Source organism: Nipponia nippon, unplaced genomic scaffold (genome assembly GCF_047370975.1).
Source record: "Nipponia nippon isolate SJK-2023a ecotype South Korea unplaced genomic scaffold, ASM4737097v1 scaffold_1, whole genome shotgun sequence".
Taxonomy (NCBI): Eukaryota; Metazoa; Chordata; class Aves; order Pelecaniformes; family Threskiornithidae; genus Nipponia; species Nipponia nippon.
The window spans coordinates 124,212,756-124,237,629 of record NW_028262290.1 but is presented as its reverse complement, the minus strand read 5'-3'; the positions used below and the strand labels follow the sequence as shown (position 1 = coordinate 124,237,629).

Below are 24,874 nucleotides of genomic sequence, written 5' to 3'. Positions count from 1 at the left end.
AAGGCATTATAATTAAAAAGAAACAAAAGCACTGGGTGTATGCTGTTCAGTTCATGCAAGTACTCATCCTTTAAGAACAGAGGCAAGTACTTCTTCCTCTTAGACGAGGAACTACAACAAAAATTTTACATGAAGTTGCTTTCCAGGTCATACGTGGTGAAGCAAGCAACGGTGGTTATATATCTTATTGATGAAACTTCAGGTTATGAACATTAAAAACAAAATAAGTTTGAGCTACCCATGTTTTAATTCTTGACTTTTTTACACATTTTTATTTTGTGTTGGGTAATGAAAATTGGCACAACCTATTTAGACTTCCATTTAAATAATTTTTATTTTTAATTCTTCATGTAGCAGTATTTGTGTATTGTTTTCAATACGCTCTTACCTTAAAAAAAACCACACCAAAAAACCTTTTCATACACTTCTAAAAAGAGATTATGTAATGCTTTTTTTAGTCTGAAGTTTTATTTTGAAATGGTGATGTTCTGTTATACTTTCTTCCATCTAGGCAAAAATGATATTTGCCAAGAAAAAAAATCTTGAATCGATATGTGCAAATGTAGGAGTTCCAGAAGAAGGAAAATACTCAAAGGCAGGAGTCTGTTCACAAGATGGGGAATCAGTAAATCCAGGGGTCAGTCTTTATAGCAAGTCTGGCTAGGGTTTGTGTTTGTTTTTTTTTTTTTTCTTTCCTAGATGTGCTGCAAATGGTCTTTAAAATTTATCTTGTTTCCTCTGCATTATTAAACATAATTTATTGTTATTAGTGTCAAAAGAGAGAATGACCCTTAGTTCTTTTCTCCTGAAATGAAGTTAATGGAGTACGATTGCCATTGCAACCTTCAAATAGTCTGATAGTGTTTCTAAACGTCCTTTTTGCCCTTGTTTTCAGCTTTGTTGACACCGAGTCATTGAGACGAGAATTGGTGACTTTTGAACAGTCTATTTTTAACAAAGTTAGTAATAGAGTATTAGTGTTCATGAATACGTGTCGGTCCCAATCTGCACAAGCACTAAAAGGGAAGGCATGTATCAGAGAAGAACTGCTTTTAAGTACTCATTTTCAGGTTTTGCTGGTCTCTGGGTGTGCCTGGTCCTGTTCTGTAGATAGGAGCATTGATCTTCACTCTGCTGCTGCAAGGATATCTCCTGTTTTTTAAAGCTTAGAGATTCCAAACTGTTTCAAAGAAAATGGTCTATGTCACGTTATAAAATGGGATATGAATGGGAAATTGTTGTTTTCTAGGATCTTCAAACTTAGAGTGAAACAACTCCCAAAACATCAGATCACAGTATTTCTCAGACCTTCAGTTGTCACTTCTCGCACACTGCAAATAACTGAAGCACACCAATTCAAATAAAATAAGAACGTCTCAGCTTCAGCTAAAAAGCAGCGCATGGATGACAGCATGCAGTAAACGAGCAATTCTTTCCCTGTAAGTATGTATTGAGGCTGCAAAGCTGAGATGTCTTGTCCCTGCAGACCAGATTTCTGATCCCATTCTTGGTTATAAGCAGACTGTTGTCATTGAAGGGTTAATAATTTACGCTAAGAAAATGTATTGGTCATTCTGTGTTTCCAGAGTCTTTCACAGTTTTTGCCCTTTGGCAGAAGACATTGTATATATGTTCTACTCATCATTTTCATCAATTACATGGTATGCTTATTGGCAGCTCTCATGCATAAATACTTATTTTGCTAGAGTAGGAGATGACAGGATTTAGACACGTAAGAAACCTAAATCTTTGGCTCAGAAAAAATTCCTGATGGATACAAATGGTATTTCAATAACTTTCGATCCAAAAACTTTTCTTGCAAAGCGACATGACTGTTCTTCTTGCCAGTCACGGCAGGTGCTCCATCTGTACAAATACTGCCTAATTTGAACCAGTCAAGCTTAACGTTTTTTTTCCCACTATCTGCCACATTTTCAACAAATTTTCTCAGTTCTTTAAACAAGTGTGAGGCAGCACTGTGGAACAAAATGGACAGAGGCCAAGCAATTCCTTAATTATAGCAGATTTTTTTTAACACATTGAACAACAACAGTCAACTGTGCAGTGTCAGTAGCATTGCAACTTCCCTTGGTTGTGAGCAAAAAAAAAAAAATACTTGCATGAATCTGTTAAAAATTGAATGCATGCTGTTGTATTGTCTAATATCATCTCAACCCTTCTCATTGTCATGCTGCATGAACAACTATGAACGTATCAGCTGTGTGCTGTTCTTTTGATCTGGTTTGTGCAGCAATAATTGATGTACCCTCTCGCATTCAGTCTTTGTTGTCTGAGAACGGCTCTTTCTCGCAAGCTCGCCATCGGGATATTTGCTATTACACCTTTGCCACTTATTTCGGCTCAGAAATGTGTATTTATTTTTTACATACAAAAAGCTGTCATGCTGAGACTCTTTCTTAATATGAAATCAGGCTGGTCAGATCCAATAAAATATATTTTGCATTAATTTTGGGATTGGTTTGTATAAAAACATCATTCCAATTTGGACTTTCTGTGTGGTTATATCACCACACCATAAACATAATTCTACAGACTCTGTCCCTTCTCCAAAGAAGAACTTAGCCTTCCCTGAGAGAAACTCTCTCCGTGCAGTGTCAGCTCCATGCACTATCATCTTAGTATTTTTTTTTCACTGTGGCATGCACGACTTGGCAAGCAATGCTTTGGTGGTAAGTAAATTCCTTTAAAAAGTTTATGGATGTTTGAGTTAGCTGGGAAATCATTAGAAAAACATGAGGTGAATGAGGACACTGCAGGTTGCACAGGTCCTTTATTTTCTTCTTGCTGTGGAGTTGCAGAGCAGGTAAGCTCTGGCTTTCTGTGAGCTCCTCAAAAGGAGTCCTGTTGACAGGAGTTACTGTGTCTTGGTTGTTATTTTAATTAAGCGATTTTAATCATGTGGGCTGAAACTGCTGGTTTTAAATTCTGGTTCTAGAAGCTGTGGAGTGCAGCTTTGAATCCCAAGTAGTTACTTGGGCTTCTGCAAAGGGAGACTAAAATACTCTCAGGCTTGCAGAGTGGTGCTTCGTTAATGCAAAGCAATGGGGAGCTAAGGGCTGGTTCTGTGACCACATGTGTTCTTCCATTCACTTGGCTACTCCAAGTAGCCTTCTCAATTTCCTATGCATCCATAGTTTCCTCAATTGATTTTTTTTTTTTTTAAAGAATATTATTATTACCCTTTTTCTAAAAATATTTAAGGCAAGGGGTTAAAAATACTGTTGAATTTAATAAATACCTGTATTGTAGTAGAAATGACATTTTTGTGACTGCAGATGTGATGTGTGTATGGAAGAGCTAATGGAGCTCTAAAAACATTCAGTCTCAGCCCTTCCGATGTTGTTTCTTCATTTTGGACCAGCCAGTTGCAGGTAAAGGGCACTGACAGGGTAACTTTTTAGTGACTTAAATACTACAGCTGACAGAGAAAGATATAATTGCTAAGGATCAGCTATCAGGGAAGTGCACTTCACTATTGCCATCTAGAAAAAAAAGCGTGTTTGTTTTTAATTATGGATACTGAGCTGCTTGTGGTCAGTTGGTGTAGTAGAGGTAGGCTGACTGCAGAGGTGGAAAGTTCATGGTAGTGAAAATTGGAGATTGGTGAGAGGTGGGCTTCTTGCTAACATTGATGCTGTACTCAGGTTCATAGTTTTCACCCATATACCTGGCTGTTCTTGGAGTTACCTAACAGCATCTTGGATAGAAGGGTTGCTCCTGGAAACAGTTCCCTTTCGGTCTGAGAAATTAGCTATAAACTTTGTCCCTTCTCCAGTGTAACTTAGGCTAGATGATTTTATTTGAGAACTTAATAATTGTACCTAAGCTGCCTCTGAAAATATTTTGCACTTGAACTTTATTAGTCTTGAATATATTACTTCTTCAAAAGAATTTTTATGGTTCTTACTAAATAAAGAATGAACCTGGAAAAAGGAAATTAAAAGTGAGTGCTCTGTGTCTTCACTTCCAAAACAAATTCAATATAAAAAAAAGTGTAATTATATTATCTTTTCATCATTTTCACACCAGGATGGGGGGGAAAAAAAGCCCATCTGTGTAGACCTTTTGAAACCTGCTTCCTGTGCCATAGCCTGTACTTCTTCAGATTAGAGAGGAACACCGTATTCCTCAGATGAGATAAGGAGAATATTACTATTCAATGACTGTGATAACAAGCAAAGAAAACACTGGGCTGAAAGTCAGGTGCCCTGCTGCCCTACAGCAGCGGCGGTGCTGGCGCCTCGATGTCAGTGCTGTAGAAGGAAGCGGGCGTTTGCAGGCTCCCCGTGAGCCTCATTGCCACAAGGGCAGGGTGCACCTACGACCAGGTCAGACCACAGCTTTGGGGCACACCTCTTTACTTCAAGGGCTCTGTGGGACATTGTGAAGTTCACCTTGCATCCTTATGCTATGTTGTAGTTCCCCTTGCTGGTGAAAGCCTTTGATTTTTCATTAGGGGTTTGACCCTGGGTTCATTTGAGGGGGGAACCTGATTTCCTTGCCTATCCAAAAAAAAAACAAACCCACCACCGCCACCAAAACCCCAAACAAACCAAACAAAAGCGCCAGCCTCTGTTGGCAATAATTCATCAGATGTGACGGGGTCAATGTTCCTCAGTTTGGAATGTTCCTTGCATTTGTTGGGCTTGGGGGCAGCGTGAGAAGGAAGTGCTGTCTATAAAGAGCTGGCAGGGATGTACCAGATAAAATACCTGTGTAAGAAGGCTCATCTGAAGAGATGAAGGGCAGAAAGATCAGGACATGCTGAAGCATTTCCTGTAAGATTTGTACCTCTGGTGAGAGGTAAAAGATAAAACATCCCGCTAATGCTAAAGCATATCCTTGCTAAGCCTACAATTACTTTCTTGGCAGCCCTGATGTAGGCATTTTCCTGGACCCAGAGAAAACGGGCGTTTTGGGTGTGCAGAGGACATGGGGATTTGTCAGGGCTGCAACGCGGACAGCGGTACAAAGGGCAAGTCATGGAGCTCCTAATCATCCAGGGAAGCATCTCAGACAGGAGCTCTGTGTGAAGGGCTCACAGCTATCAGCAGCAATGGGCTTCCCTCAGAAGTTGTCATCTTAAAAGTCTGTTCAAGAGCTGGGCTTTTCTACAGAAGAGGAGTTTCTTTATAGGATGGGTGGCTGGTCCAGGGTGTAAGAGGAATGATGACAAGTTTTCAGTACCTGGTGCTGCTGCCAAACTTACTTAGGCTTCCTGCGCTCTAAAATGCTGCCATTTGAGTTCTTAACATGAATATCATCAGTGTGAGTCGAGGATATTTTTAATTGCTATGGTTTGCATAAGGCCTTCAAGGTTGTGATTCAGGACTTCAGGAGGTCTTCTCCAAAACCTTACTGAGAAAAAGTGCTCAATGCTTTTCCCTTAGTGAGTGGCATGGTTTAGGGGAGGGTGGGTAGGTGAGATTCCAATGTTCTGAGCAATGGGGGAGGCCCATGGGGCATTTTGCAATGTGGATTTAAAATCTCTTAACTTGCCAGCTGTTTCCTTTTTTTTTCTCTCTTCCCCAGAACTTTTTAAACCTTGTTCTAATTTTTGTCTGAACCAATGTCATGTTTAAAGAACAAAGTCCATTAGAGATGTTAGCACAACAAAGAAAAAGAGTTTTAGAAGATGTGAGTCAGCTTAGGAGGTCTGAAATGGGAGGTGGATAGATCTTTCCTTTCTCAGGGGGAAATGGGTCATTCTGAATAAGAAGGTAAGGTGTTCTCAAGTGATAGATTAGAATAGTCTTCAAAAGGCTTAAACAAGTACAGCACCTCTGCATTTCCCAATCAAGTGTGGAGAAATATTTTATTATAGCATAGCAGTGTAGCGAGTTAATAAAAAGTAAAATTTGTGTAATTTTCCTTGCAAATATTTGGATACTAATGACGATGTTTACAGTCCTTAAACTTTTTACTGTTTTCTTTTTATCTTACTGTCTCTCTTCCCTTTTGATTGCTGCTGCTTTTTGAAAGTTATGTTTTCCCCTCCCTTGGAGGTGTCAGCTACAGAGGACTCTTCCCATGCACCAACTTAACACCTTGTGTGGGCTAAGGGTTACATGGAACAGGGTGGCAAAAGACTTTCAGCGCAGATGCCTGGAGCTGGTCCTCCCGTACCCCTGCCGGAGCTGACAGATGGGTCTGCTGGGGATGGAGCAGGATTCTTACGAGGAGAAGGAGCCACAGGAATGTGCATAGGTTCAGATCTGGGACCAAGGTTGTACCCATGTGTTCCCATTAGTGATTAGGTTGCTATTTGTTTTGGAAACATCAGTATTGTGTTTTGTTTTATTTTTTTCCTTGAGAATCAGTCATATTTAAAGACTTAAGGTAAACCTGCATAAATCTGAGCTCACTGAAGTTGCTTTGATTAAGGTGGGTGTAAGCCATAGTAGATTTACATCCATAATGCACATGCTGTCTCAGTTTGTGATAGACTTACGCAAAATCATAATGAAAACACCTTAAGAATGGATGTTATTCATACTGATTCGAACACAGTATATGTCCAAATGGGAAGTGAGGTATTGTTCCTAACTTATGATACAAAAATACTTGAAATAACTATTTCTGGGACTTCAGTATTATCTATTGAATTCATATCTACCCTTGTCATCTGACAGGCTACTAAAACAAGATTCTGCTCAAAACGATAGAAGTGACAGTCATACAATGCATTTCATTCCTGCTGAGCCCTGCTGTGTAGTTAGTTCAGGAGATTGGGATCTTGCTTCAGTCGTTCAAAGACAGTTCTTTGGAAAGGATTTGCAGAATTTGTAATCATGCCCATAAATCCCCCACTCCCCCCTGCAAGTATGGTATAATTTCTGTTGCAACTCTACTGTTCTGTGTTGGGGAAACAGCATTTCTATCTTCCTTTTCTTGCTTGTTCCCTCTTTCTGAAACTCCAGCGGTTGCGTTGTGCTCGCAGTGAGTCCCTTCTGCCACTGCCACAGCCCATGCTTTCCTTCCTCTGCAACATTGCTATGTAGAATTGCTTCTGTGCTCTGTCAGTGTTTGTCCCTTTGCAGCTGGCAGTGAATAGAAGAAATCATACATACGGAGACCCAAACTCTGCCCTTGGCTACGCTTGTGAAAACCTGTGGCGTTATACAGTTGGCTTGGAAAGACTTAAGAAATCTCATGAGATCCACTCCCCTGAAAGTCGCTCAGTAAATGTGAGACATGGCTGTTGTTCTTGCGCTAGTACATTTTATTTTAAAGCTGTACCTAAAATGTAGTCGATGATACTGTTTCATAACATTGAAATAGAGGGACAGATTTGGAGTATGAGATGTGCTGTGCTGACAGTGGAGTTTGCTACTAAAACTGTCTCAGCTAGGCGCCGTAGCAGTGTCTGTGCTGCGAGAGACGTGCTCTGGTCCCTGGCAGCGTTCAAACCACTGGTCACGATGCAACCGTCCTCCTCCATGGCCTGATCTCTTTTGGGAAGGAACCAAGCCCATCTGCTGGCAGGGCTGGGCAGCGGAGGTGCCCAGAGCCCCGGGCCCATCTTGGTGGACACTGGCCCTGTGGCACAGCGAATCCCAGGCAGCAAAGTACGTTGTCCTTCCCAGGCCAAGAAAACTGGGTTTTGGTCTGACACATTCCTGGCACCGTCCCGTACAGAGCAAGCACAGGGCCGAGGAACGTAAAGGGAAGGTGCTTACACCCCCTTGCTCTCCGGGCAGTGAGGTGAAGCTCTGGGGTCTGGCCCGTGGTGGTGTAGCTGACTGCCCGAAACATAGTGTACATGGAGATGTATGTTGCTGTATGGAAAGGCCCATATGACTTTTTTGTTTCGTGTTTAATGCAGAACCATAGGAAATAATGTTCAGCCTATAGACAGATATTGTACTGACGACAGCATCTTTGACTCATACCGATCTCTCTGAGTATGGAGGATACTTCATATAGCTGGTCCACAAGTAACTGAAGAGCTTGAATAGCTGTATAATTCTTTAAAAAAGTGTTGCAGTGATAAACCTGAGCAGATTGAAGTTATAGTCAAAAAGCCTGGCCCTGAGTCATTTACTTTTCTACTTGTGTGTTGTGATCCTACCGAGACAAGAAAGCAAATTATGAGAAATGAGGAAGTGAAGCAGAGGATATGATGAGATGTATTATACTCACCTCCAGTACTATCGTTAGACATTTTTAACTGCTTCTGTTTTTTTTTTTTAATTTTCGAAAACAAGAGTTTTGTGTATTTTTTTCCAGACTGAATGGAAATTTTACCATTGCTTAATGTGGAAAGGGAGCTGGAAATATCAAAATTACCTGTGAATTATTTATGTGTCCAATTTGCTGTTTCGAATGGAGGAGCAAGGATCTTAAAAGCTATTAATTACTGTGAATTTTATCATACTGACTGTGGTTCTAGCAGGCTCCGGAGGGTAACCTAGTGCTGGGCAGTCTAAGGGCACTTCTGGGAGGGAGGAGGGAATGTGCCAAAACGCTCACTGCTGAGCAGTGAGGTTACATCTAGATGTTTTGTCACGTTGCCAGAGAGGAATGCTGTTTTTCCTTCAAGGCCTGAAGATGAACAGCTTTATTTATGTTTCTTCTGGTATGTCCAGAACAGAAAAAAGAATAGAACAAAAGTTACAATGCTGTAGTACAGCATCTTCATATTTTTTTATTCTGTGCTTCCTATATTCAAGGGATTTCCTAGCAAGAATAGAAACATCTGCAATAACAACTCCTATTTATGTTAATCTTTTGCAATCAGCATGCAGTCTGAAATAATTACAATGAATACACCCTCTGCTCCAAACACTCACAACTCGCATTTATTTCAGGCTTCTTTGCTTCAGAAGTCTGAGAACATAATCCCTCATTCTGCTCTGCTTCATCTCCTTTGCATGAATTTATCCAACAGTACCTTTTGTGAGCTTCATTAACAATGGTCATGCCATAATAAATTACATAAATCGAGAAGTTTTTAATTAAATAAGTTAAGAAAAAAAAATCAAAGCATAGTAAATTTAATTAGGTAACATTTTCCTATAATAAATTTACACACAAGCTATTTAATGAAGTAGGTCGGGGTAAAATCTATAATCTGAAGTTTTTTATCCTTCATAGCTTTACTAATTTAATCTGAAAAAATATTTTTCTTTTTTTTTTTTAAATATTTTTAAAAATCATGTGTCAAACATACCTCGTTGTGCAAAGGATTATGCAAATTTAGCAGAAAAACAGTAGTTACTGACAAAGACATGGCTAAGAGTGTTTGGCACATATTCCAGCCTTCCTCCTCTGTTTTTTTTAGAGCTGCTATCCCAAGTCATGGCAATTTTCTCCAACCTGGCAGTGGCCCTTCAGCTCCATTCATTTCTTTGGCGCTGGGCAGAATTGGGGGGTATTTTTGGTTGAATTGGCCAATATGTATGGTATAAAGAGCACATTCAGAGCCAAGTCTCCATGCCAGTGCTGGTGCATTTATCTGGGCTGCTTGCCCAGGCATGTGGGAAGGAAAAGTAAGATCAGCCTTGGCCCATGCATGCAGTGCCATGGAGTGACTCCACAGGTGTCCTCAGCAGCTACCAGCACCTGCCTTTGCTTTCTCTTTCCTGAACTTGCATCCAGAAATCACAGGATTGCTATACCATCCCCTGCCTCTTGACCTTTTACACAGCTCAGCCAGGCTGCTTTCACTTAGGCAATGTTCCCATCTAAGGGATTTGATCCAAAAAGGAGAGATTTGGTCTTCCTTTATGTCCAGGATATGCAGCTTCATGGCAGTGAATGGTGCTCTGATTTTTGATGATGAGACCATGCAGGGATTCAACAAAAACAAGTGGGAGATGACACAGAAAGACAATCTTTAAAATTATGAATATTGGCTTGTGTTTTTCCCAGACATCTCTGTAGAGTCAGAGAGAGCAGTGCAGAGGGAGTAGGCTGGTACATTACATTCACTGTTTTGATTTGGTGATGCATAGAGTCAGAATAATGTTTTGTAATTGTCTTTCACAAGTGCAAATGGCTATGTATTGAAGGCTATGAAAAATAATTACCAGTATTTATATCTCTGTGAAGCATCCTTTCCTTTTGATATTTTAATTTAGGTCTGATTTAGAGAGGCAAGATTGATGTCAGCAACATCAGTCTACACCTTGGGTTGGGTATCTGGTTTTTGAGGTCTGCTCCCATTATTCTATGCACCATAAAACTGTGAAACTAGGGAATTTAACTTTTGGACATTCTGTGAAAAAAGCGTAGCACCAGTTCATTTGATTTGTTTGGGGGTGCAGGGTGAGAAAAAGATGTATGGTGAGGGAGATAAGGGAAAGACAGATGCTGGGTCAGATTGTGACAATACTGCCTGTGGCGGCATTGACAGTGCTGTGTCTGCGTCCCCTCATCTTAGGTCACTGCAGGGGTAGCTCAGTGTTACGGGAAGCAGAAAAAAGGGTCTGTTGCGTTTTAATACTGGCTCTGCCAATAATTCTTCTGCTTTCTGCAAGTTACATGTAATATTTAACCAGGTGAGGTCTGTTGTGAAGATGACATGGCAACTTATCTGAGATGGTGTGTAACTAACTCCTAAAATTCACCAGAAAGGTCACAAACCTGTGAGCAGGTGGACCTCTTACAGTTCTCTGACCCACAGGCTACAGTTAATTGTCCACTAGAAGACATTGTAAAGCATTTCAATATATCCAGATATCCTATCTCTCTCTGGCCCTGCCTTTTTACATTGAAAGAGAAGCAGCTGTGATTCTAGAGAAGGTAGGAGAGCATAAAGTTTATATAGCAGAAGAACACCTATTTTACAGAAAATGCCCCATTTAAGTTTTAGGCATCTCCCCGAACACTTGCCAGACAGCACTCCTAAAGTTGTAGAGTACTGCACAGAAATCATTACTGTAGTGCTTTGCAAAATTTTGGATAACTTGTAGCATGCATAGTAGTCTGGTCCTAACAAAGAAGAGGGACACACAGGTCCGGTGAACACAACTGAAATGAAAGGAAAGAGCTAATGGCAACACAAGGCTAGGGGAAAAACTAATGTTCAGAAAAAGAGGGGGGAAAATTAGTCAAGAAAAGACAGGAATTAAAATACAAAGTGTTGGCTGAGAAAAACAGCTCACTAGTAGTCACTTGCTAGGATGAGAACGTAGTACCTTCAATGAGACTCAAGCAGACCTTCCCCCGGAGGTTTGGGAATCTCCCATGTGAAGGATCTTGGGGCAAGTGGGAAGAAACTCATCCTCTTAAAGTGATAGGAATTAGATGGCTGAGAGAGAGGAATTTTTTAATTGTTTCTGGAAAAGAAGATACTAGAAATTAAGGTCTTGATGACAGGAGTGTGTCAAATTAATGCATTATGTATTTTTGGAATTACACAATGTGTCATAAGCCAATTTCATTCCAGGGGAAATGTGACATCATCTCCCTCGTGAATGAGGTTTCCAAAGGGCTGAAAAGCAAGGAAAATGTGAAGCAAAAAGAAAAGTTGTCAAATGGAAGAGAAAGACATTGACTGTGCTATTTAAACCGTATAAATCAGTGGTGGTGTATCCTACCTCTCACCCCCTTCTGGTAGCTCCGTGTGCTTAGGCTGCTAGATCTGTTCTCCATTTTCAGTCCATTTCAGGACAATAGATTTTACCTTGACCTGTAAAGCCAGTCATATCCTTTTACACAGCAGTGACTTCCCAGAGAGCAGAAACATAAATCTACACTGTTGCCATGAGGTACATGCTGTGCCTCACAGCAGATCTGTTTTTTTACTCGTCAGAATGTGTGCAAGAGGATTTTGCTGGGCTGCTGAAAATATTTGAGCTGCCGTTTTACACATTGAATTTTTTTTTTCTTCTGCTTCCAGAATCTGAATAGTTTGGAAAGGAAATGTGGAGTTAATATCTGCAATCTGAAATGGTCTTCCTTTTCAGAAAAATGCTGTTTCTGGCATTCCTGTTGGGGAAGAGGAGCTATCCTTTCCAAGACATTCGGTATAGGTATGAAAATGTTCAAAGAGCTGACAATTAATAATTATTATTCACTGTTGCTGCTTTGCTTCTAGTACAGTGAACATATTTTCAGAGTAGAATTAAATCCAGGTCTCTCCAGGGGCTATTGGTATTTTGCTAATGCTAAATTAAAGCGTGCCATGTGCTGTGCCCTAGGGGTGGTCAGTAGTGGCTTGACAGAATTTAATTGTGTGTGTGGCAGGGGTGCTCTGGGTCACTGCGTGGTAGGTGTGATACAGCCGCAATCTGGTGGGAAAGCAATCACTGTTTTCATGAACAGGAATGAGATTCCCTAGCTGCTTTCCATCCTGCCCGCAGGTGAGGTGGTCCAGCTCCTGGAGTGGGCCTCCTGCACAGCCAGTTTTTATTCTTTCTGCTCATCACCTATCCCTTTGCTTTTTCTACTCCCAAGCTGTAAATACTTAAAATGAGAAATAAGTTAATTAGAAGCCATGAAACAGAGATGGAAGCTGAGCTACCTTAAAAAAATCAGTAAGCAAAGAAGCAGGTCCAGATTGGAGAAGAAGGGAAGTAGTCTTTATAGCCTTCAAAATTATCTTTCTGTTAGGCTGTTGAAGCATAGGTTTGGAGGTATGGATACAAAAATTTAGTAGTATTCCCTCTTTGGGACATGCTGGTGTATGTTGGAAGTCCCTAATTGGCATGTCATCCTTTAACGCCCGATTTTAAACACTCTTCCTCTCAATATATCTTCAGTATTATTTTCCTTGATGAGGTCCTCACCTTTCCCAGCTGTATGCTCTGAGCGTGTTCACCCTGCCCAGGCTGGCGCAGTCAGTGTACAGCATGTTGCGGCACGTCTGGACTAAATAAAGTGTTAGTAGGAAGAGAACCACTGAAATTAAACCTGGGAATCTTGTACCTGAGCCAGCAGAGTCACTGGGCCGGGCAGTTTCCTGAAGAGCCGACATGAAGGCCCTATTCCTAGGCTCTCCTTCTTCCCTCTCTCTTTCCATCTCTCACTGAGGGCTAAGCTAGCTCACGCAACCGTGCACTGGCTGTGGATAGGGTTCACAGGAGAGTGGTTACTGCGATCTCTGTAGCATGCAGTAACTAGAGGGGTAATAAATGGGATGCAATGCTCAGTGATGTATAGGTGCAGGTGAAGGTTTGGGCAAAAAGTACCCCTGATGTGTGCTGCACCCACAGCGGCCCTCAGGGAAGGGTATGCTGCCTCAGGGCAGGGAAGGAGCAGGAGCTGTGGTCGCAACTTGGTGCAGCTGCTGGTTTAACAGCTGGTTAGGTGGTGGCAGGGCAGAAGATTTTGGGAGGAGAGCGAAACATCTGAAAATACATTGGGCTAGCTTGATGTTTGGGAGTTACTATGTGGAACGGTGGCATTTTGTTAATTTGTTTAGTAATTTGTGATGGCAGTAGCTGAATATTGAACAGCTTAAATCTAAGCAACTGGCATTTCATGCCTTGGTGAAGGGAGAGTGGGTGAGTGAAATAGTAGGGGTAAATAGTGAATAGGAGTGAAACCAATATGTGCAGCTTTCTCTGAACCTGCCCACCTCTTTCTTTGTGTGATATTGAGCAGCTGGGGCTATGCTATCTCAGCTTATCATCAGTAATCAGGCCATAGATCTCCAGGGACGTGTTTTGCTTTCAGTTGCTTTGGTAGAAATCTAAATTTATTACCTAGATTATTTGCATTTAGACGAGCAAAACTGCAAACAGAATTTGAGCCTTTTTTGTCAGTTTGGTTGGTGGGAAGTACTCTCATTTTATGAGAGCCTGCTATCTTTGTTTAGTCAAAGAAGAAACTGCTTGAATACAAAATGAGAGAGCATTTGCACTATTGTCTTTTTCTTTCCTTCTGTGGGGGAGATTGTACTAATCTTAGTAGGAGTAAAACTAACAGAGTTCACTATAAATTAACTAGAAGTACTTAGTTTATTAAAAAATGACACTTTTCTAATCCATAATATTTACGCCAACCTGTAAGAACATAGGACACAAGACTTGACCAAGTTATTTACAGAGCTGTATACTGCTGTAATTGAAGTCCTTCCGCTGTTTCAAACTTTTTTCAGAGAGATTCTTCTCCCCCTTGAATTCTATGGATTTTTTTTCTTTAAGTGGCCCACTGGATTCCCTATATGCTTTTTAATGCTAGGCTAGGTAGGTATGTTTATGAGTCCTCATCCTAGACTATCTTCTCCAGAGGTGTAATTTAGAAACTAGTGTTTCATTCATTACTGTGCTTACCTTCATCTGAACCTATGATTTGATCTGTTGTTCAGCTTGCAGACTGATGACTCATTTCTTTGCTTCACTGGATAGCTGCACGTGATCTTATCCCATTCTTACATGAGCTTTGGTAGTGAGCTAACAAGAAATGTTTACAGCATTCAGGGTGAATTGCAATTCCACAGGTAAATTTATTTTACAAAAAAAGAAAAAGAAAAAAAAGGTTGCTGTAACTAAACCAATTTTTTTTAATCATTTACGTGTTTTACTATGCCTCTGTTGGGCCTCACAGTATATGCAAAGGATGTAAGAAGATGCTCTCTGCCCCTTTCTAGCATGCATGGGAAAAGTCAGGGTGTGCAGAAGAGAGTGGTGTTTCCATTCAGGAGCAGGGTGTAGCAAAACCACCAGAGACATCCATCTCAGCCTGTGCAAATCCATGTAAAGAAAGAAATCCTAGTGGGACGTCCGCTGTATTTGCAGGAAGTTTCTGTAGAAGAGCAGCTTCCTCCATGCCATGTCCCCACATAGAATCATAAAATATCCTGAGTTGGAAGGGACCCACAAGGATCATCGAGTCCAACTCCTCTCCCTGCATAGGACAACCCCAAAATTCACACCATATGTCTGAGGGCGTTGTCCAAATGCTTCCTGAATATTGTCAGGCTTGGCGCCGTGACTGCCTCCTGGGGGAGCCTGTTCCAGCGCTCCACCACCCTCTGGGTGAAGAACCTTTTCCTAATATCCAACCTGAACCTCCCCGGCATAGATTCCTGCCATTCCCTCAGGTCCTATCATTGGTCTCCAGGGAGAAGAGATCAGCGCCTGCCCCTCCTCTTCCCCTTGTGAGGAAGCTGTAGGCCGCAATGAGGTCTCCCCGCAGTCTCCTCTTCTCCAGGCTGAACAGACCAAGTGACTTCAGCCGCTCCTCATACGGCTTCCCCTCTAAACCCTTCACCATCTTCATGGCTCTCCTCTGGACACTCTCTGGTAGCTTCGTGTCCTTTTTGTACTGTGGCACCCAAAACTGCACACAGCACTCAAGATGAGGCCGCACCAGTGCAGAGTAGAGCGGGACAGTCACCTCCCTCGACCAGCTAGCAATACAGTGCTTGATGCACCCCAGGACACTGTTGGCTCTCCTGGCTGCCAGGGCACGCTGTTGGCTCATGTTCAACTTGTCATTGACCAGAACCCCCAGATCCCTCTCCGCGGGGCTGCTCTCCAGCCTCTCGTTCCCCAGTCTGTATGCACATCCAGGGTTGCCATGTCCCAGGTGCAAAATCCAGCACTTGCCCTTGTTAAACTTCATACGGTTGGTGATTGCCCAGCTCTCTAATTTGTCCACATCTCTCTGCAGGGCTTCTCTGCCCTTGAGAGTGTCAACAGCTCCTCCCAGTTTTGTGTCATCAGCAAACTTTGATAACAAACCTTCCAAGTCCTGCATCCAAGTCATTTATGAAGATATTGAAGAGCACTGGCCCCAAGATGGGTCCCTGCGGAACCCCGCTAGTGACTGGTTGCCAGCCCGATGTAACCCCATTTACTATAACCCTTTGAGCCTGATCCGTCAGCCAATTGCTCACCCATTGCATTATGTGTTTATCCAGCTGTGTGCTGGACATTTTGTCCAGGAGGATACTGTGAGAGACAGTATTGAAGGCTTTACTGAAATTCAAAAAGATTACATCAACTGGCTTCCCTTGGTCAACTAGGTGGGTTTACCTGTCATAGAAAGAACATGACTTAGCAGTATCCCATAGGCGTGAATGTCTGTCTCTGCAGAGCAGGATAGGTAGAAGATGAAAAGATGGGTGGTGGAGGGAGACATGGTGACTAGCTCTTCATTCCTGGAATTGCACCCTCAGCATGGAGGACAGAATTAAGTATGTCCCAGATAGGCTCCTCACGCTGCATCATTACTGGGGATTAAGCCGTTTTCCCCATGGATCCTATACTCGGCATAAAGCTCTGCAGGAAGGGGTAGTGTGCCTCCAGATTTCAGCTTACGCAGAAATCAGCACTTGCTAACAGTTTAGTTCTTTATTATCAACCAGTTTCTTCTGTTCTTTGACATGGGTTTCAGATACTGCACATGTTGATTTTCTCCTCATGCCATGTGGTCCGAACACATGGTGAAGGAAGGACATTCAGACTTAAATTGTTTCATCTCCCGGAATGTGTCAATTTTCCAATGTCACTTTTTTTTCTTCCTGGTATCTCTTCTGATATTTTTTTTTTTCTTAAATAAGACACTGAGTTTACATTTTTACCTTAAAACTGGTTGTTCCTGTTCACTACTAAAAAATATATTAGTGAACTGCAACTGAAAGAATTACCAGGGTAGAATTTTGCCTTTTTTGGGGGAGTAGGGAATTTGCTTGTATTAATCTTTCTGCTTTGCTAGGTCTGTGAAGACCACAAGGTTTAATTTCTCTAGGTAATTCTAACTTGTTCATTTTTCAAGTTTTTATCCGCTGGCTTTGAATGGTAAGGGGGAATTTGCAGTAAAGACTTGTCATGGAATTTGAAGAGTACATTTATGCTCAGGGTGAATAAATAGTCTCTTTTCTTATTTAGGTAAAGGTCTCAGCCAGCACTCTTGCTGATGCTGTCCTTTTGAACTGACCTGGATTATTGTGTAGTGCAGAGTGCAACAACCAAGCGATATCAGGCAATATTTCTCTTGTTGTCTGCTAATAAGTGATGCCCTTTTGGTAGTTAAAGGCAGCATAAAGGGTTTACACTGGACACACTCAATCTGTCTTCCAAGTGCTGTGTTCATACCTCTTCCCTGCTAGCCACCTAGGACCCATCTTCACCTAGTAAACACTTCTTGTGACCATTTGGAGGGTCTGCATGGCCAACCTTTCTTCAGCCTGGCTACCAAGCCGTGTTTGCACAAGTTAGAAGGTGGTGCAGGGTTAGAACTGGGATTTCTCTGAGGTGGGTTTATTAGGTTCCTTCAGAGCACAGGAAAAACAGCCTTCCATCCCACTGCATGTTGGAGTATCACTTATAAGCACTTCCCTTCTCTGTTTTATTTAATAGTCTGGCTGCTGTTGAGCTTTTGCAACTGTGAAGTCAGTTGGATTCCTGTGTACCAGATTCTGCAGAAAAATTTTTGGCCAATGGTGACTGGTATGAAAGAGGAGCATGGACTAATTCTGTTTAACAGCTTGTGCAAAATATATGTAGGAGTGTAAGGAAGAAACTGTCACTACTGAATCTCAGAAGAAGTAAATGTAAGAAAAATGTTTAGAATTTAGGGAGGAAGGAGAAAATGGTGTGCACAGATTGAACATGAAGCATGAAGTCGCTGTTCAAAAAGAGAAGCCATCCAAAGGCTGCTTGGGAAAGTGGTAGTTTTCAGAGAGCGTGTTCTGTTGTATCTTGCTACTGATTAGCAAGCCTGTAAGTTTTCGGTGTATATCATAGTTTTACCACATGCCATTACGGCTTGCTGACTCAGGTTAGTGAAATTTGTTTCTATGGAGGATGAGTATCCTCACAGCATGTGCACAAAGATGTTGGCTGATTGTATTCTTCATCTTTTTGAGAGAGCTAAAATGTTCATTACAAACAACTTGTAAAAGGCAAAGAGCATTTCATCGATAGCGTTACACGAACACAAACTTCTTGTGTCATTTTATATGAAGCAGACCAAAAAAAGCACGGTAGCTTACAAGCAACAACTAAAGCAAGGCTTTGAAAAAAACATGGATTTAGCTTCCATCAATATAGCAAAATATTAACTTAAATGAGTGTGACTTCCATTTGGTGTTATATGGGAAAATACTTTTACGCTTCATTTCTTCTCTTTACCATAGTATTGCATCTTGCTTACTTTATGTAGTCATGCATGAATACACCAAATTAAGTAGTATTTTTATGAGTTCTGTGGACATTTGAATTTCTTATGCATGGACCTATGAATTAAAGAATGCTACTTGAAAAATGATTTCAGATGAGAATAAATTAAAAGATCAGAGGAACTTATTATTGGCTCCTTTACATAGATACTTTAATTGTATTTTTTTCCCTTATCATATCTACATATCTTCTCTCTGGTTTTGTAGCTTTCTAATTTTATTTCCTCTAGGGTTCTTTTCTGCATTAATTTTTTGTGTATACCTTTTTTTACGGATCAAATTAAATGAAATGAAGATACTACAAGTGAAATAAACAGAAGTAGGTTCACATATAGAAACATAGAAAACTTGTCTAGGAAGTAGCTTTTTAAGTGGGTTACTCCAACTGGTAAAATTAAGAAGGCTAACCAGAAAAGAATGAATATTTTTGTGGAGAAGGGTGAAAAACATATTAAGAGAAAGTTATGAAACCCCAAGGGAAAATATACAAACAGCAACTTTTAAAATAATTTAGCCTTGTGACCAGAAAGAATTGGAAAAAAAAAAAATTGCTTCCTTGCCATCAGCCCTTTGCCACCGTGAGAAAAGCCATAAGCAGCAGTGAGTAAGCAGTGGTTGCCAGCACTCAGAGGTAACAACTGTGGGCAAGTATGTGGTGGGCTGCCTTTTTTAGGCTTGGTGCCTAAGGAAACTTCTCTTCATCATAAAACCAGAAATAGAAATTAAACTTGTTGCCTTGAAATGTAAAACCAGATTGTTTAGGGCATTTAAAAGGAATTTGTCTGCTATCAGTCCTTGCATTTTAAAGATATTTTTGTTACTGTGAACTTGAAAATTGAGATGGTGCTTTTTTTCAAGGCATGAACTACATGATCCCATGATGTAGCTCCTCTGCTTACACGTGGAGGTTATTTCCATGGTTGACTCCCTCCGTGGCTTTGGAAAAAAGCTGGTCAGCAGTAGTGCTCCCCTTCTCACCTGCAGATTATCTGGACCTGTAGAAGTATGGAGCAGAGGTGGCATGCCTTGTTTCTCCAATGACTTGCAGTGCTTGAACTTTCCTTCAGAGTCTGGCCTCCTGGGAGCCGCTGGGATTGCTAGGTTAAATAACCTGATAGAAAGTTTGACTGGTACCAGGAGATGAAAACAGTTGTGCTGGCTCTGCTGGAAGATAGCAAGAAAAAGCTACAGAGAATCCCTGAGTGAAAGTGGTCACAAGATACTGAGCAGACCTGGAGGCTCTCAGTTTGGCAAGCTGGGGCCAGCAGGATAAAAGCCTTTTTTCCTTTAAAGGCTACAAAACCCACCAGGAGGCGTCAGGGAAAAACCTTGGTGGGTTGTTCCTGCAGAGTTTTTCTTTTTCCCTTGACGCACATTGCATCTATTTCTGTAGAGGGATGGGAATTGGCCTCAAATTTTTCTAAGACAGGATTGTAAATGAAGGATGAAAAAATGTTTTTCCTATTACAACCCATTTGACTGACTTCTTAAAATTAATAACAAAAGGTGGAATTTTAGAAAGTTGTTCTACCATGGCTCAGTTCAGCTCCTCCTGAAATCGCTGGGACAGTTTACAAGATACTTAAATACGGACAAAGTTCAGTGGGTTTGTTTTGTTTTGTTTTTAAGCCTTCTAGCTACACTTTATGGGGTTTTGTTCTGTAGTTTGGGTGCAGAAAACAGAATGAAAATTTGCCCTTGTTTTCTGGCTAGCTTGAGTGTCATTTTGGTGCCAAAAAGCATGTTAAAAAAGGCTTAAACTTCTTTTTTTTCTCTATTTTTTAAGGGCAGTGTTCTTAAAACAGCTTGTATGAAAGCAGGCGCCCAAGTTACTGTTTGATGCATTGAAATCAGTTAAGCACTTAATTGGTTCATTAGGTACTTATGAATTTGTTTACCAAAAGTTTGGCCATGTGTGACTTGCTGTCATTTGAAAATCTTCTCCTTTCAAGAGTTTCCAAATAACTTTATACATATTTATTGGGGATATTGTCATGCTGTCAATTCAGTAATTCAATTTGTTCACTGCAGTTCAGTGACATAAATGAATAAATATTTGCAGTTTTGGTCCTTTGCTTTGAGATGTTGGTGTGAATTAAAAAGGAGGAGCACTATTTTGATGTAGAGTATAATGTCACAGAGCAATACAATAATTGTGTGTCTTTAATGTTTGTTTGCTAATACAGCCATTTCTCAGGAAGCACTGTTGTTGTGGAAACCCACATAATTTTAATTAACGTTTTACACTATGTGCCTTACAATTAATATTTTTAAAATAGAACATCTGTAATTGGACTTGTTTACCCACCCTAGTCATAGTGGAAACTGTGCTCAATGGTAAGATGTTTCATAAATCCTGGCTAACTGATAGCAAACATCTACAACCACATTCTGGTTTTGAGGTATGTGTTTATAACTGCCTGTTGCAAGTGAAGCACCCCATGAAGTCTCTTTACAGACAACACAGATTGTACGACCATGTGTAACATAAACGGGAAATTGAAATGTGCTTCAGTAGGACTTAAATGTTGTGCTGCAAGGCCTAGAATTATCTCTGTCTTAAGTTATACTGCTTTTGAGTATTTTTTCTTGAATTGTAGTCCTTGCCGATGTTTTGTTTAACTTGCTTGGAAGTAATCACAGAATGGCTGCGGCTGGAAGGCACCTCTGGATATCGCTTAGTCCAACGCCTCTGCTCAAAGCAGAGGCCTTGCTCAGGGCCTTGTCCAGCAGGCTTTTGAGTATCTTCAAGGATGAAGATGCCACAGTCTCTCTGGGCAATCTGTTCCAGGTTTGACCAACCTCACAGTTTTTAAAAAAAAAAAGTATTTTCTTATGTTCAGATGGAATTCCCTGTATTTCAGTTTGTACCCGTTGCCTCTTATCCTTCTGCCAGGCACTACTGAGAAGAGTCTGGTTCTGTCTTCATTATTCCTTCTGATCAGGTATCAACCTCACTGTTCACTTGTTTAGTCTGTACTTCATCAGTCTGTCAATGAGGATGTTACGGGAGACAGCATCAAAAGTCAGGATAAATAACATCCACTTCTCTCTCATCTCAGTGAGATGAGCCAGGCATCTCATTGCAGAAATCTGTCAGGTTGGTCAAATGTGATTTCTGCCTTCATAAATCCATGCTGACTACTCCCAATCAACTTCTTTTACTCCATATGTTAAGGAAATTGTTCCCAGGTTTATTTGCTCATTGCCTCCCCAGGGTTGGAAGTGAGGCTGACCTGCCTGTAGTTTACTGGATCGCCCTTCTTGAAAATAGGACTTTTGCTTTCTTGCAGTCCTCAAGAGCCTCCTCTGATCCCCATGACCTTTCAAAGATAGTTGAGAGTGGCTTTCTGTTAACATCAGCCAGCTCCCTCAGCACCCATGGGTGCATCCCCTCAGGACCCACAGGCTTGTGTATGTCCAGTTTGTTTAAGTGTCGCTCCTCTGGTGAGGGCAAGTCTTCATTGCTCCAGACTTTCTCACTGGTTCCAGGGGCCTGGGATTTCTGAGAACAGAATATTCAAGGAGGAAATCGCTTTTAAATTGACTGCCTTTTTTCTGGTAGTAGGCTGTCCCTCTAGCTATCAGAGGTATACTTAATGTGCTTTAAATGCAAACCAGGTCTTTGCAGAATGTGTGTATTAAATAGATATAAAGTTTGTTGATAGACCTATATGTAAAGCTAAACTGTTACTATATTGCCATGATGACACTGAAAAAGAAAAATTGTAGTGCACAAAGGAGTATGAATCTACCAAAAATGTGGATTTTTTTTTTTTTCTTTGTGCTTCTCTCCTGTGTTGGCCTGGCTGAGTGCTGGCTGTGCAGAGGTATGTAACAGGAGTGACTACAGGCAGCGCAGGGATGGTTTTAATGTGTCAGAACAACAAGGTGGATTAGTCTGCAGTCACGTTCACGTTGCTATCGAGAGCTGTCATCTGCGCCTGAGCAAGATTGTTTTAAGCTTGTATGGGTGTAACAGTCCCAATTTACAAGGGTTTCTGTGTGATTGTCAAATGGGGAAAAGGAAGGAAGAAGAAAAAGTGAAGATGCTGTTTCTAGCTCAGCAGGAACCTGACAGCTCCTGAGCTCAACAGGACCAGGGCGCCGGGAGCAGATGTGGCTGTTGGCGGGAGGCAGGTTTCTGGCTCCTGGCTTCTACCAAGCTCCAAGCCCAGCAGCAGCTTGGGAATCCCACAGGGATGCAAAGCATGGATCATCCCTCTCCTGCTGAGCATGTGCTGCTAGTGGGGAGCATAGGTTAGTCAGTCCTGTGCTCCAAAGAGAAACTGGACATCCTCACTGAGTGGAGTCATTGCTGAGAAGCCACCCATCTTTGTCAGTGTTCAGCTACTGTTCCAACACGGCTCCACCAGCTTTAAGTTAATAATAAGTTTTTAAAAGTCTTTCAGTTTCTTAGGGTTCCTTAAACCACCAGCAGTTCTCGGTGGGTTGCGCAGCAGTGAGTACTCAGCCTAGCATCACATGAAGGTCTGCCAGGATGGCTCCTCATCCTGCACACGAGCAAGAATGGCTCTGGGTAGGAACTGTGGCACTGCCTCAAAACTAGTGGGAGGCTGCAGATGTTGCAGTAATTTTTCCCGAGAGCAGCTGTGCCATCTTTTGGGCTGCTTTCTGCTGTCACTGTTACACAAAAAAGGTCCTTTATTTTCCTCAGTGTATCTTCTGTTGTTAACGCTTCTTCTTAAGTCAGGGTTGCAATGTGTGTGTCTTGTTCATGGTAGACCATTCATAACATACCCCGTATTAGGTGTCCTGTCTTAACAAACACATCGTATAATCTCACCACAACCGTATGAGCTTCTGCTTCAGATCATTACTAAGATCCTGAGTGCAAGCCCCGCCAAGCAGCATCCAATGGGGCCACTTTGTTCACCTGTTCTTAAGGGCCTGTAACCATTAGTGCACTGCAGAAGCACCTTCTCTTTGTTCGGAAGAGAGCTGACTGAAAGCTCCAGGTGGAAGAACTGCTGAAGAAAAAAGTAAATCATCTTTTTAGTAAGACAGAAAGATGGCGATGTTACTTAGATTTTACATTTTGATTGAAATTTTTCATATTGTACAATGTTTCATACAAATTGTTTTCTCTCTGAGGTTTTAAAAGGTTTTTTAAAAGTTTTTAAAAAGTCATATTTTATTAAAATGACTTTCATAAAATTCAATAAGAAAACATGTATGTTTCAATAACATTAAAAATCCATTAAAGTGTCAATAACACCTTTGATACAAACACTATGAAGAATGCAGCAGAAATAAGAAATGACTTAACTGAAAGAATGTCACTGTAAAGGGAAAGATATGAAATGATTTTTTTCTCTTTTTCTCTTCATTCACCATCAAGTTTTGAACCATGTGCACATTTTAATGAGTAAAGGTAGAATGTAGAATTTTGCTTGGGGAATATTGTAATAACTTTAAGTAAAATAATTATTAGCATGTTATAAATAGGCTGTTTTTCTCTCATCTTACTACTAACGTTGATTCTAAGAGAAGGCTAGTATTTCTTTTGTTATGGGGATGCATCCAGTTCTTTCCTGGCCTCAAGCTGTGCCAGGGGAGGTTTAGATTGGGTATTAGGAAAAATTTCTTCACCGAAAGGGTTGTCAAACATTGGAACAGGCTGCCCAGGGAAGTGGTTGAGTCCTCATCCCTGGAGGTATTTAAAAGCCATGTAGATGTGGTGCTTGAGGACATGGTTTAGTGGTGGACTTGGCAGTGCTAGGTTAAGGGTTGGACTCGATGATCTTAAAGGTCTTTTCCAACCTAAAAGATTCTATTATTCTATGATTCTATAAATAAATGATTGTCATAGTAAGGCAGCTGTTAAAATCACTGATAGAGAACTAATCACTCAGTCTTAACAAAGTAGTTTGTGCAACAGTAAAAGTAACTTCATAATATGAAATGATGGTCTGCTGGGTTAATATTGTAGATGAAGTTGTAAGACACTTCCAGGGCTGATGGTTGACTTTCCTGCTTCTCTGTGTTTGCAGAGGTGTTTGCATCTGCCAAAGTACATTTCAGTGTTGGAACTTCAAAGAATTTTAGAGTGTTTATTTGCAAGATGACAGGTTATTTTTGGTGGAACAGTTTAGTCCATTTTATTGTGCATGAGCTGGTCTGTTAATGCCACTGTCCAGTAAGGGAGGGCAGGGTGGAACTGGAGGGTACCCCTGGCTGGCTGAAAGCAAGAACGGAAAGAGTCAGGAGTGCAGGAGGTGCTCAGATGTGAACCAGCTTACGGAGATGGGACTAGCATTGCTGCAGCACTGTGGCACTGCATCTATGGCAACTAAGGGAAGGAGAATGAGCAATGTAATGTTTCCCGTGATGGGGAGCGTGAAGAAAAAGAGATTTGAAAATGCTGCTCTCAAGTGATATGGTTTGGTTTACTATTTGTTCTGCTGTTGTTCATAGTATGTAGACTGGGACTTGATAATGGTATTGCATAGCCCATTTGGACTTCTTTGGGTGCCCTGGACTGTTGACTTGTATTCAGATGTGGGATTTGAATGCATAAAAGAGGTAAAGCTGCCTTTGAAATCAGTTTATTCTTAAAAAGAAGGAGAGGAGGGGGCCAATTAGCATGATGCTTTTCATTACTTTCAGTGAAAATGTGTAGTAGATACAGGGTAAAACTATACCACTGTACGGGTCATTTACTGTATCAGTGCATCTCTTTCTGCCATATTAATCAATGGGAAGCTGATGCTACTTGTGGTGGGCCGATTCACGGCCTGTTATGTAGCTCCCGGA

The 24,874-nt window shown here is 41.2% G+C and overlaps 1 protein-coding gene across 7 annotated transcripts in view; it reads left to right on the top strand.

Annotated features, from left to right (window-relative positions):
* Positions 1-24,874, top strand: part of LRRC3B (leucine rich repeat containing 3B) — a 151,393-nt gene that overhangs the window by 109,594 nt on the left and 16,925 nt on the right. Inside the window, exons 1-2 of one of the 7 annotated variants that reach the window (XM_087745784.1) lie at positions 521-637; positions 1,250-1,439. The exons of 4 other annotated variants lie outside the window; for them this stretch is intronic. The gene's annotated coding sequence lies outside the window, so the exon portion shown is untranslated. Of the gene's footprint in view, positions 1-520; positions 638-1,249; positions 1,440-11,981; positions 12,000-24,874 lie in introns of those variants that run through there. 2 more of the 7 variants (XM_087745625.1, XM_087746042.1) reach the window with 2 other exon arrangements.